Below are 10435 nucleotides of genomic sequence, written 5' to 3'. Positions count from 1 at the left end.
AACACCACATCAGATAGAGGCCTAATATCCAAGGTGTACAAGGAACTCAAAAAGCTAGACACCAGAGAATCAAATAACCCTATTAAAAAATGGGGTACAGAGCTAAACAAAATGTTTTCAGTTGAGGAACACCAAATGGCCGAGAAACATCTGAGGAAGTGCTGACATCCTTAGCCATCAGGGAAATGCAAATCAAAACAACCCTGAGATTCCACCTCACACAAGTCAGATTGGTCAAGATCCAAACTCAGAGGACAGCAGATGCTGGCGAGGCTGCAGAGAAAGAGGAATACTTCTCCACTGTTGGAGGGGTTGCAAGCTAGTACAACCACTCTGGAAATCTGTCTGGCGATACCTCAGAAAATTGGATATAGTACTACCTGAAGACCCAGCTATTCCACTTCTGGGCATATACCCCAGAGACACTTTAATACACAACAAAGATATATGCACCACAATGTTCGTAGCGGCTCTATTTATAATAGCCAGAAGCTGGAAGGAACCCAGATGTCCTTCAGAAGATGAATGGATACAAAAATTGTGGTACATATACACAATGGAATACTACTCTGCCACCAGAAACAATGACATAACCAAATTCTTAAGAAAATGGCTGCATCTAGAGAATATCATCCTGAGTGAGATAACCCAGTCACAAAAGAACAGACATAATATGCAGTCACTGATATTGGGATGCTAACCCCAGAGGCTTGCACTCCCCCAGAAACAACTCATAGACTGTATGAAGTCCATGAAATAAAGAAAACAAAAAAAATATTTACAAAACAAGAAAACTTTAACTATTTCGATGTTACATTTTGTTTTACATGTACTTTAGCTCATTGTAACTATTAAGTTTTCAAGGTATACAATCAAACCTTGAAAAAAATCAAGTACTGACTAAAAAATATATTCATATTGTTTTATGTAAAAATTATGTTAAAATCTGAAAAAAATACTGACACAAATGTATAATTTTAAGCAAAAAATGTTTAAAATCTGTACATTTATCTTTGTTTTGTAAAATAAAGTTGTTTAAAAAAAATATGATGGAATGCACCCTCTGACACAACTCTTTTTCATTGTGTCCTGTGGTCTTTTGTTTGAAAGGGATCTGAAAAAGGTTGAGTACCAATTCCAGTCAAGACTAAGTCCTATATCTTGGAGATTTGACAAAACCAAATGTATCTACCTATTACCAAGTAACTGACAAATGCTTTCCTTCAGGAATGGTATTTAATTAGGACTTGCCATCTGTTCTGGTCAACATGGAAGAAAAATAGGTACAAGCTCATTGTTGTAATAGAGAAGACTATACTATTGAGCTGATGCTGTGCCTTTATTACTATGAATCCAACTATTCACTCAGTGAGTACTGCAGCAAGGTGGGTAATGACAGAGGGCAGATAGTGTCAAATTATTGAGCTTTCTGTTCTTTTCATTACTTCCTGTCCCAAATGTGCCAAATCTATCTTCTTTTGGACCACAATATAGGATGTGCCAAAGTGTATGTTTGTGAGAATGTAACTCATGGTAAATTTCCTGGACCACATAGCCATTTGAACTGCCATGAAACACCCCACAGTATCTTTTATATTGATTTTTTCTAACATACTAAACTCTACTACAATGTCTGATGGTCCCATCATCAAAGTTATTTACAACAGATTCCAGTTATTATATTTCTATATGTTTAAGCCACACTCAGGCTACATAATCAAGTAGACACCTTTAAGTTTCAGTCATTTTAGGCATGAATGTTACTCCTATCATAGAGATACACTAAAAGATAATTAAGGAAGAAATTTTCCTTTATTTTAGAAAAAATTTAATATTCTACAGATTGCTGAAGCCTCTAAGAGCTTCAATAATATGAAGATGTTGTGGATTTTATTTGTACCATTTTAAAGCCACATATCCTAAAAATTCTCCTATGTGTTTACTCTTCAATAGGCATCAACTTTACCTTGCATTTATTCAAATCGGCATTCTAGTAATGTGATGGAACACTGAACATCTAAAAATTATTTAGAAGATATGCCCCTTTCAGATTAAACTAAGTCAGCGAAGCATTAAAAATTAGCACAAAGTAATGGATTTTGTTGTTTTGAAATGAAGACTAGGACTGAAACTTAAGGCATTCTTAAGCCCAATAACCACATATTCCTTGAGTGTAGGGCATTTGTGCTGTGTCTCTCATTAGCTTTCTCTGATTTCTATCACCTGTATAGATAAAGCTAAGCAATGTATCAGGAAGCTATTGTAACACATATCGACAGCTGTGAGTAACACGTGTGGAACTTGGGATCACATGTTCAGTGGTTAAGAACTCGCCCACCTGGAAATAAACTTGCCAGTAGCTGTGCTCTATGGGTTTCTTCTGATCTCTAAAGAGATTTCCTCTGGCATTACTATACAGAGCTTCTCTGCTTTATATATATATACCAATGTGACGGCATTTTACTTTGCTAGGGGCCAGATGAATCACAATTCCGGCATCTAACACTGCATTAGTTATTTCATGTTTCATGTCCCTACTACGTCACTGATGGGGCATTTCCTCCCTCTCACCATCAATCTAAAGAAAAGTGTGATGGCATGAGTGTGTGCCTGCTTGTGTGTGTATGTGTGTGTGGGTTTTGATAAAGTTATTACTTTGGTCTGTCCTCAGTTCCTTATAAGTGGTAAGTAAATATTAGTTCAGTCCTCTAAATGAAGAGTCTCATATTCTACCTTATTATGAAGTAGACCAGCCAAAGAAGGATTTCCATTAGAACAGAATGCAAAGGCAGGCACATGGGAAAAGGCACACTATTTTTGCAAACCTAATTCTCTAAAACATGGTTTGATTTCCTAAAATGCTAATTCAGTCTCAGATTAAACCAGTAGATAACACAGTTAAGAATGAGACTGACTTCTGCTTACATGTTAGATTATATTTATCTTGATTTCCCCATTCTCACACCTGCATACACAGACAAACATCCTGTGCAATGTTTGGCAGCACCTTAAGACAACACAATGCTGTTAGTAACAGGGCCATCTCATAGAAACTCTGGAAATGATGACAGAAGCCAAATATTTGTTAAAACACATATTGACTTGTTTTAATGTGCTTGTCTAACTATTTGCTGGATTCAGTGAGATGTCTCTAAATCACCATGAAGCGAAAGGATGATATGGGTGTTGTCATATTTGTTCCCTCTAAAGTGATCTTAAGTCTCTATAGAGAAGTGGTTCTGACAAAGCTGAACTTTCCCCCTGATTAAAAACAGCATTAATCCTCATCACTTTTATTAATTTAAAGCGATTCAGTGCCCTTTCAACCCCAGCCACAAAATATTGCATTTCTTTGTTTAGAACCTGAATATGTCACCCACTGTGCCAAACAGTAAGAGCCCCAGAAGCATTTGTATGCCCTTGCCTGCTAAGCCACATGTATTTGAATGTGCTCAGTGAGCTTTGCCTGGAAGTCTGTAGATTTATGAGACACCCCATTATTGTCCTGGGCTTGTTTTAAATCTGTGAAAGAATTTAATTCAAAAGCATAATTTACTTTATTAACTAGCCATGTATTATTTCTACAGGATGTGTCTAAGTAGCTCCTAAAGAAACTGAAAATTTCATCAATTTTTCTATTTATTTTGTTGATGTCTTCTCCGCAAGGAGAATCAGTTTAGATCTTAAAAAAATAAAAGTTAAAATACTTTATTACTGAAAGCAGTCAAAGGTTGTGTATATGGATAAAAAGACAGTATCCATATTTCTCTACAGCGGAAATTGAAAATATTGTTATGAAGGATCCAGGAAGCCCATACCTCTGACTGTTCTATATTGACACAAGATATAATAATTCATACTGATCTTTGTCAGTGAGATAACAGACAGTAGTCAAGAGTTCACTTGAAAAGTGAAACAAAATATATTTCTGAATGCCATTTCTCATTAACTCCCCAGCTTTGGTGATGATAATATGTGTGGAGAATGTGCCCAGTGGATTATACTGGAAAGATGCCTAACAAAAATATGAATTTATTCATTTTTATGTAGGTCAATCAGACATCTGCCTGGAGACCTCATTTAATTCAGGTCAAAAGATGCAACAACTGTCTATGTTCAGTAGACTTGATAGCAAACATCAAAGGGCAGCCATTTTAGATCCTCCCCAATACTCCTTCCTGACACACATTTTATTTAGAAAAAAAAATAGGTTGCCCAGTACAGAGGGAGGATCCTGAGAGATGAGAAGCAGAGCATGGCGTCCTCAGTCACCATGTCTAGTGTTGTCCAGAGGACACGTGTGCTCTTTGCTGCTCTTCCCCATCCACTGGCTTGTTTGCACCCACTGAGTAGCAGACCATTGCTCCGAGATACACCTTTTTTCTTCTCAGTTTAACATCTTTCTCCACACATGTCTTACCTTACTGAGCAGTAATGGAATTTGGGGTGCATTTCCACAGTGTCCAGAGCATTGAGAGATTAGGTTCTGTCTCTGAGCTAGGATGATACTCTGTCATATCACCTGCTATGGGTTTTGATTTCCCATAGCTGGTTCCACCTGGAATCCCACACTCTTCTCAGATCAGAATCACCTTGGTCTTCCTGATAGCAGCCATTCATTCCCTAGGAGTGGTGCCTCTGGTCTTCGTTTTATGGATTTTATTTTGATTTGTTCTCTTGTTTCATTATGCTTTTTTACTTGTATTTGATTCTCATTTTCTTTCAGAGCATAGTGCTTTCAGCTTTTTTCGTCCTTTGTCTCTTGTACCTAGGTCACTAATTATTTCATAGATCCAAAAATGCACTTATAGGATTATCTGACTTTGGTGTGATACTTCCCTCTTAGAGAAAAGGAATTAGAAAAAGGAATGGCTTGGAAAAAGAACAAGTGAGAGGAGTAAGAAAAGTCAGATAAAAAAAAAAGGCTTTACAATGTGGATTTGCTAAGCAGGCTTTATACTGCTCATTGGCATGCTAAAGAAAACCAGGTGCATATGTGGAGACAGAAACAGGTGTCTGTCACTAGAACACAGCTCCATGGGAAGGGCTCACACTGTTGACTCGTAAAACTCTTGAGTGGGCTCAACACAGCAGCTGTGCAGCAGATGAGCTCTGGTTACCTAGTGGAAAGAGCATGCCTCATCTACTACTGGGCTTGAAAATGCTCCTGTGTCAGTAGGATGCTTCAGAGTGGGCCTCCAGGTGAAGTGAGTGGATGAAAGCAGGCCTGAAGCTTTGATAAAGACAATGAATACTCCCTGGTTTTGAAATAGTAACCTTAGAGGTGCAGTGCAGCGCTGGAGAGGCAAAGGCAGGCGGGTTCTCTGTGAGTTCGAGGCCAGCCTGGTCTAAAAGTGACTTTTAGAACAGCGAGGGCTAAACAGAGAAACGCTGTCTTAGGGAGAACAATAGTAACCTTAAATCTGTGTTTTCTCCAGAGAGTCATCTAAGGACTGAGCTCTCCTGATAGATATCTAAAAATGAGACAGGGGTGTTGAACCATTAATGTCCTAGATGCCAAAGTCCTGACTGGTTCATCTGGAATGAATTCGTGAGTGTCATGTGGTATCTCCTTGGCAGTGTGTGGCAAGATCCATGAACTCCTTTCTCTGTTTCAGGGCTGTATCTATACTTCGTAACATCCAAACATGTGCTGAGGATAAGACTGTGTCTAGTTGGAAGTCCATCTCACAATCCAGTCATTTATCCAACTTGAGCCCAAGTATAGACAATATATCCAGAATACATATATCGACAGCCACATGGGTGCCAGCCAATAATAAAATATTTAAATATATATCAATACAGCTTCACAAAGGTATTAGATAGATTCTTGAAGGGACTATGCCATTTTAAAAAGGAGAATATTTGACTTTATAATCTTGTGACCTATTCCATATATTAAGCTAGCCATAACACTTAAATTGGAAGTGAAAGCAGTACATTCCAAGGAAACATGTTTCATCACACTTATTGGGAATTTGCCTGTGAAATGTTCTATGTCCTCTAAGGTTGGCAGCGGACCGGGTGACAGACTGTCAGCCAGAAATTAAGTGATTTTCCAAAACACACCAGTTTGATGCCTAGAAGACATGATTAGATAATAAGGTAATATTAAGAGCTCAGAGTTTCTACTTTGGAAAAGGGATACAAATACTAAAGCTCCAACTTTGAGGGAGTATTTCTAATCAATTAGGCATAAGAAAGGGTATTCAATAAAAATATTACCAATGTTTATGTCTATATGTTTTTAGTTGATCTCACATTCATCCTTAAGTAACTAATGCATTACTTCAGAGCTCTTTAAACAGTCAAATGACCAAATTCCACAAGGTAAAAATATTTTTCACAGGATCTAAGAAGAATTAAGAGTCCAATAAGTAGTCAGTGGACAAGCACACTCAAAATTCTTCTTAAAATCCTACTAGTATGTAAAATTTTATCTCTAGTTTCTCTCAGTCTCATAATGATGTGCCATTTGTTGAGACTCATTTTGATCTGCTACCCTTAACTGTGTTGTTTACTCTGAATTTTGAAGTTAGTGGGTTTGTTTTTATTATTTAGAACATTATGCTACTTGAGTTTTGCATTAACTTATTTTTATTCATATTCTCTGCCTTTCTATCTGAAAAAGATAGGTTAAGTGGCATAATTGTCTCTAAAGACCATCTTCTCTAACTGACCAGACTACAACAGGCAGGGAGGCAAGGTATGTACAGCCACTCTTTGGTCAGATGACACACATGTACTTTTAGACATTGTAGGCTGTACTCGTGCGTCCTCCTTAGCCACATCCTTCCCACAATGCAACACTTTGACAGCCGGTGATGCCTTAAAAATGATAAATTGTTACATTTATTCAAAGCTGTTTGTCTAAATAGTAAACGTAGAAAGGATTAACAGAAAAAAAGAGCTACCCTGATTTACACAACAAAGCATAGGAGACTGTCTCAAAGAAAGGTGTCCTCCAACTTCCATATGTATACATATGGATGCATATAAAATAATTTAAAAATACAAGCTCTAAAATTCTGTATATTTAAGTAGAAGATAAAATTTTTTTTACTGTATTCATTCACTAAACATAGTATATATCTTGTAATTCTCTTCTGAAATCAATAATCTTTATGTGTTAACATTACCAATACTGAGGGGTTCATTGTAGTAACAAACCTTCCCAAATAGACAAACATGTTCTCTGTCTTTTGTGTAGTTAATCATTGTCTAAAGTAATTCTATTTTAATCAATTAGAAAAACCTCTATAATAATATAGCCATCACACTAAAATATTTTACTTTATATATGAGCTAAGGCAACTAGACACTTATACAAGACATACTTCAGAATACTTAGGGGGGGTCTTTATGTATTTTTAGGTGAGTCATTTTGTCATGTTGAAAAAACTAAGTATTTCAGCCCAAAGACAAGTGTCCACTTATATTAGAACCGAAGAATATACAGACTTTAAGGAGGAACAGATTGTTTCTGTATACTCAGGCAGAGGAGATAGTGCTCTCAAAGGTTAGAGATATGCTATGGAATATCACTTTAAAAAAACATTAGGATTGCTTTATAGATGCTCTCATATATCTGATTATAATACTGTAAAAGGTTTTACTGCTGGTGAGTAGCAATGCCAAATATTCAAATAAATTATGTCTTTGCAGGGGCTGAACTGGAAAGAATATTATGAACTTTGGAACAGAACAGCAAGAGAAACTACAAACAGGGAGAGATCAAGACTGTGTGAGCAGAGTGGTGAGGACTGAGAAACAGCTAGTTCAGTGGTTAGATCACTCCGTGCAAACAATCCTATTGTTTATTAATTATTGGCTCACTTTACATATTGATAGATACCAAGGCTCTTCATAGCATCTGAGGTGCTTCTAGAGGCTAGAATTCTGTACCACTCTGGGGGAGTTCACACTATTTCCAAATCAAAGTCTAAGGGAAGACTTGAGATGGAGAAATCTACTTGACTACATCAGAAAGAACTCCCCAAATGCGGGAGGAAACAAACACTGGCATATTGGCAGCTGTGTAAGAAGATTGTTGATGAGAAGAACTATCAGTTTGTGGCGTATCCATGATCCTGTGGGTACAGCAGTAATAAACACCAACTTATGTTTCTGTCTCTTGTTGGGATGGTTATGCTTCTTCATTTCCTTCTGCACACATCTCTGCATGCACATGTACCAGAATGAGTATCAACCCCTGCATAACAAACTGAGAAATCACAATCTATTTTGATCCAGAAACATTTCTATTCCAACTCTCTTAAGGTAAAACCTTTTGGAGATGACCTAGAAATTGATGACATAAAGGCAAAAATTACAAAACAAGCTTAATGCCAAAGGCAAGATATTATATATAAACTGATACTGAACTTTAGTAATTACTTGATTTATGAAAAATCACCCAAGTTAATTTAGTGGTTTAAAAATCAGTGGTTAAAAGTTACTCCTAAAGACTGTATTCAAATACCTCTTTGTTAAGAAACATGGGTGTAATATTAATAATTTGTTTCTGGAGTAGTAATGAACATGGAACATTTTTAAGTAAACAAATATACAAACAAAAAAAACCATCGAATAGTAGAAAAATGCAAAAGCATCTATTTTCCGGAGCAGTGGCACCAAGAACTACCTTCTAAAGGATTTGAAACAGAAAGGGGGTTGTTTATATTTGGGGTGTCATCTGCTGGTGTTTAACAATTGCACTTTTAGGATCAGATAAAAATTGCTCATTAAAGGTCAAGTCCTGTGAGACGTTATCAGTCTCCCAGCCCAGGGAGCACACATGTGTGAGGGCTGTCCTGAAATGCAGCTTCTATGGACAGGGGGAAGTGGTAAGAAACCGTTGAAACAGTGGTTAAGAAGGTAGGTCTTGTGGGCACCGATGGGAAACGGTCGTTAGGGGCAAGCTGCTTCACCACACAGGAAACAAAAACTCTTGAAAGTGTCCTGCTGTGGAAGATGAGTTTACACCGATAACATTTTAAAGCCAGATCGTGAACTAAATTGGTGACCAACAACGAATGAAATGGAGAGGAGGTGGAGTCTGCAGGGGCTGCTGCAAACAGAAGGTTGCTGCACTGAAGACCTCTTAGTGCTGCATTTTATGGATCGCATATTTCCCCCGACCCTCTGAAAAGATGCTTATAAGACATTTCTTCATATGTAAAATCCAGTGACTGTTCAAAGAGGCAGAAAGAAGTATTTTAACCAAAGCCATGTTTTATAATTGAATGGGATCTTTGCTGAAATCCTTGAATAGACATGTTCATGTCGATGTTAACTATACAGCAACACTGGACATAAATAAAAACACACAGCCCAGCACATTGCAGTGGTAACAGTGGCAGAATAGCAGCACTTCTCATGTGCAGGGAACTGACTCACTTCTGCAATTGCAAATTGCTGGGAGACTTCTATGAGCGCTTTTATTCCATTCACAGATTACCAAGGAGCAAGCCCAGCTAGAAAGTATAAGTGCCTGAGGTAGATCGTGGGGCTCAGGTTTGGACACATCTATGATAATCCCTGAAGATGCCCTGGGTCAGTAGTCCCTTGCTCCTCCTGCCAAAGCATTTGTAAGTAGGATTTATATAGGTCTCACTTCTGCGTGTATGTGTGTGTGTGTGTGTGTGTATGTGTGTGTGTCTTAAGGCTATCCTCTAATGGTTGAGCCATCTCTGCAGTGGCCCCCATTTCTGTTTTTGTTTTCTTTTTCTGGTGTTTTATAGACATTCTCTTCATATTCCTTTTTTGGAAAAGCTCTCTGGTTTTGCCCGTTACTCTGTATATGCTGATACTGTTATTCTTCTTCTTTTATGGTATTTTGACATTTCCTTTAAAGTCAGTGCATGTTAAAACCTGAAACTAAATATACTGCGGCAATCATACTGTGGTTGAAACTCAAAACTTCACCCACGTATAAAATCATTTGTTGTTTGCTTTGAAATGTATGAGGGAAATAATAGTGAAGAAAAGTGGCTTAAAGATTAAAGCAAAGTCCTTAGCAATGCAACACATTTGTCATTCATTATTTTGTATGCATCCAATGCCTTTGTCAGAAGCTTAGTGTATTGGTAATTCCTTAAAGGCACACAGGTATGACTACTGTGGTTAATCCTAGCAAAAACTTAGCCATGTTGTCCTTTCAGCTTAAATAAGAAATGTAAGCAAAGCTTTTCACTCAACCTTTCTTTTTCTTGATGGTCTCAGTCTGTCTCAGTCCTTCTGGAAGCAGACTGCCCATCTGTACACCTTCCTGATCCACCTTTCTGTCTTTCAGGTCCACGAAGCCTGCTTACTTAACCTAAGAGATCTCCTTCAGTTCCTGTCACTGTCCCAATTACTTTTGGAACACAAGGAAACCACCCACTTAGTCCTTCTTAAAAGTACCTTTAAAACTCCCCAGACTACAAGAAAG

This window comes from Micromys minutus (assembly GCF_963924665.1).
Source record: "Micromys minutus genome assembly, chromosome: 6".
Lineage (NCBI taxonomy): Eukaryota > Metazoa > Chordata > Mammalia > Rodentia > Muridae > Micromys > Micromys minutus.
The sequence above is the reverse complement of the archived record's forward strand: the minus strand, read 5'-3'. Positions refer to the sequence as shown.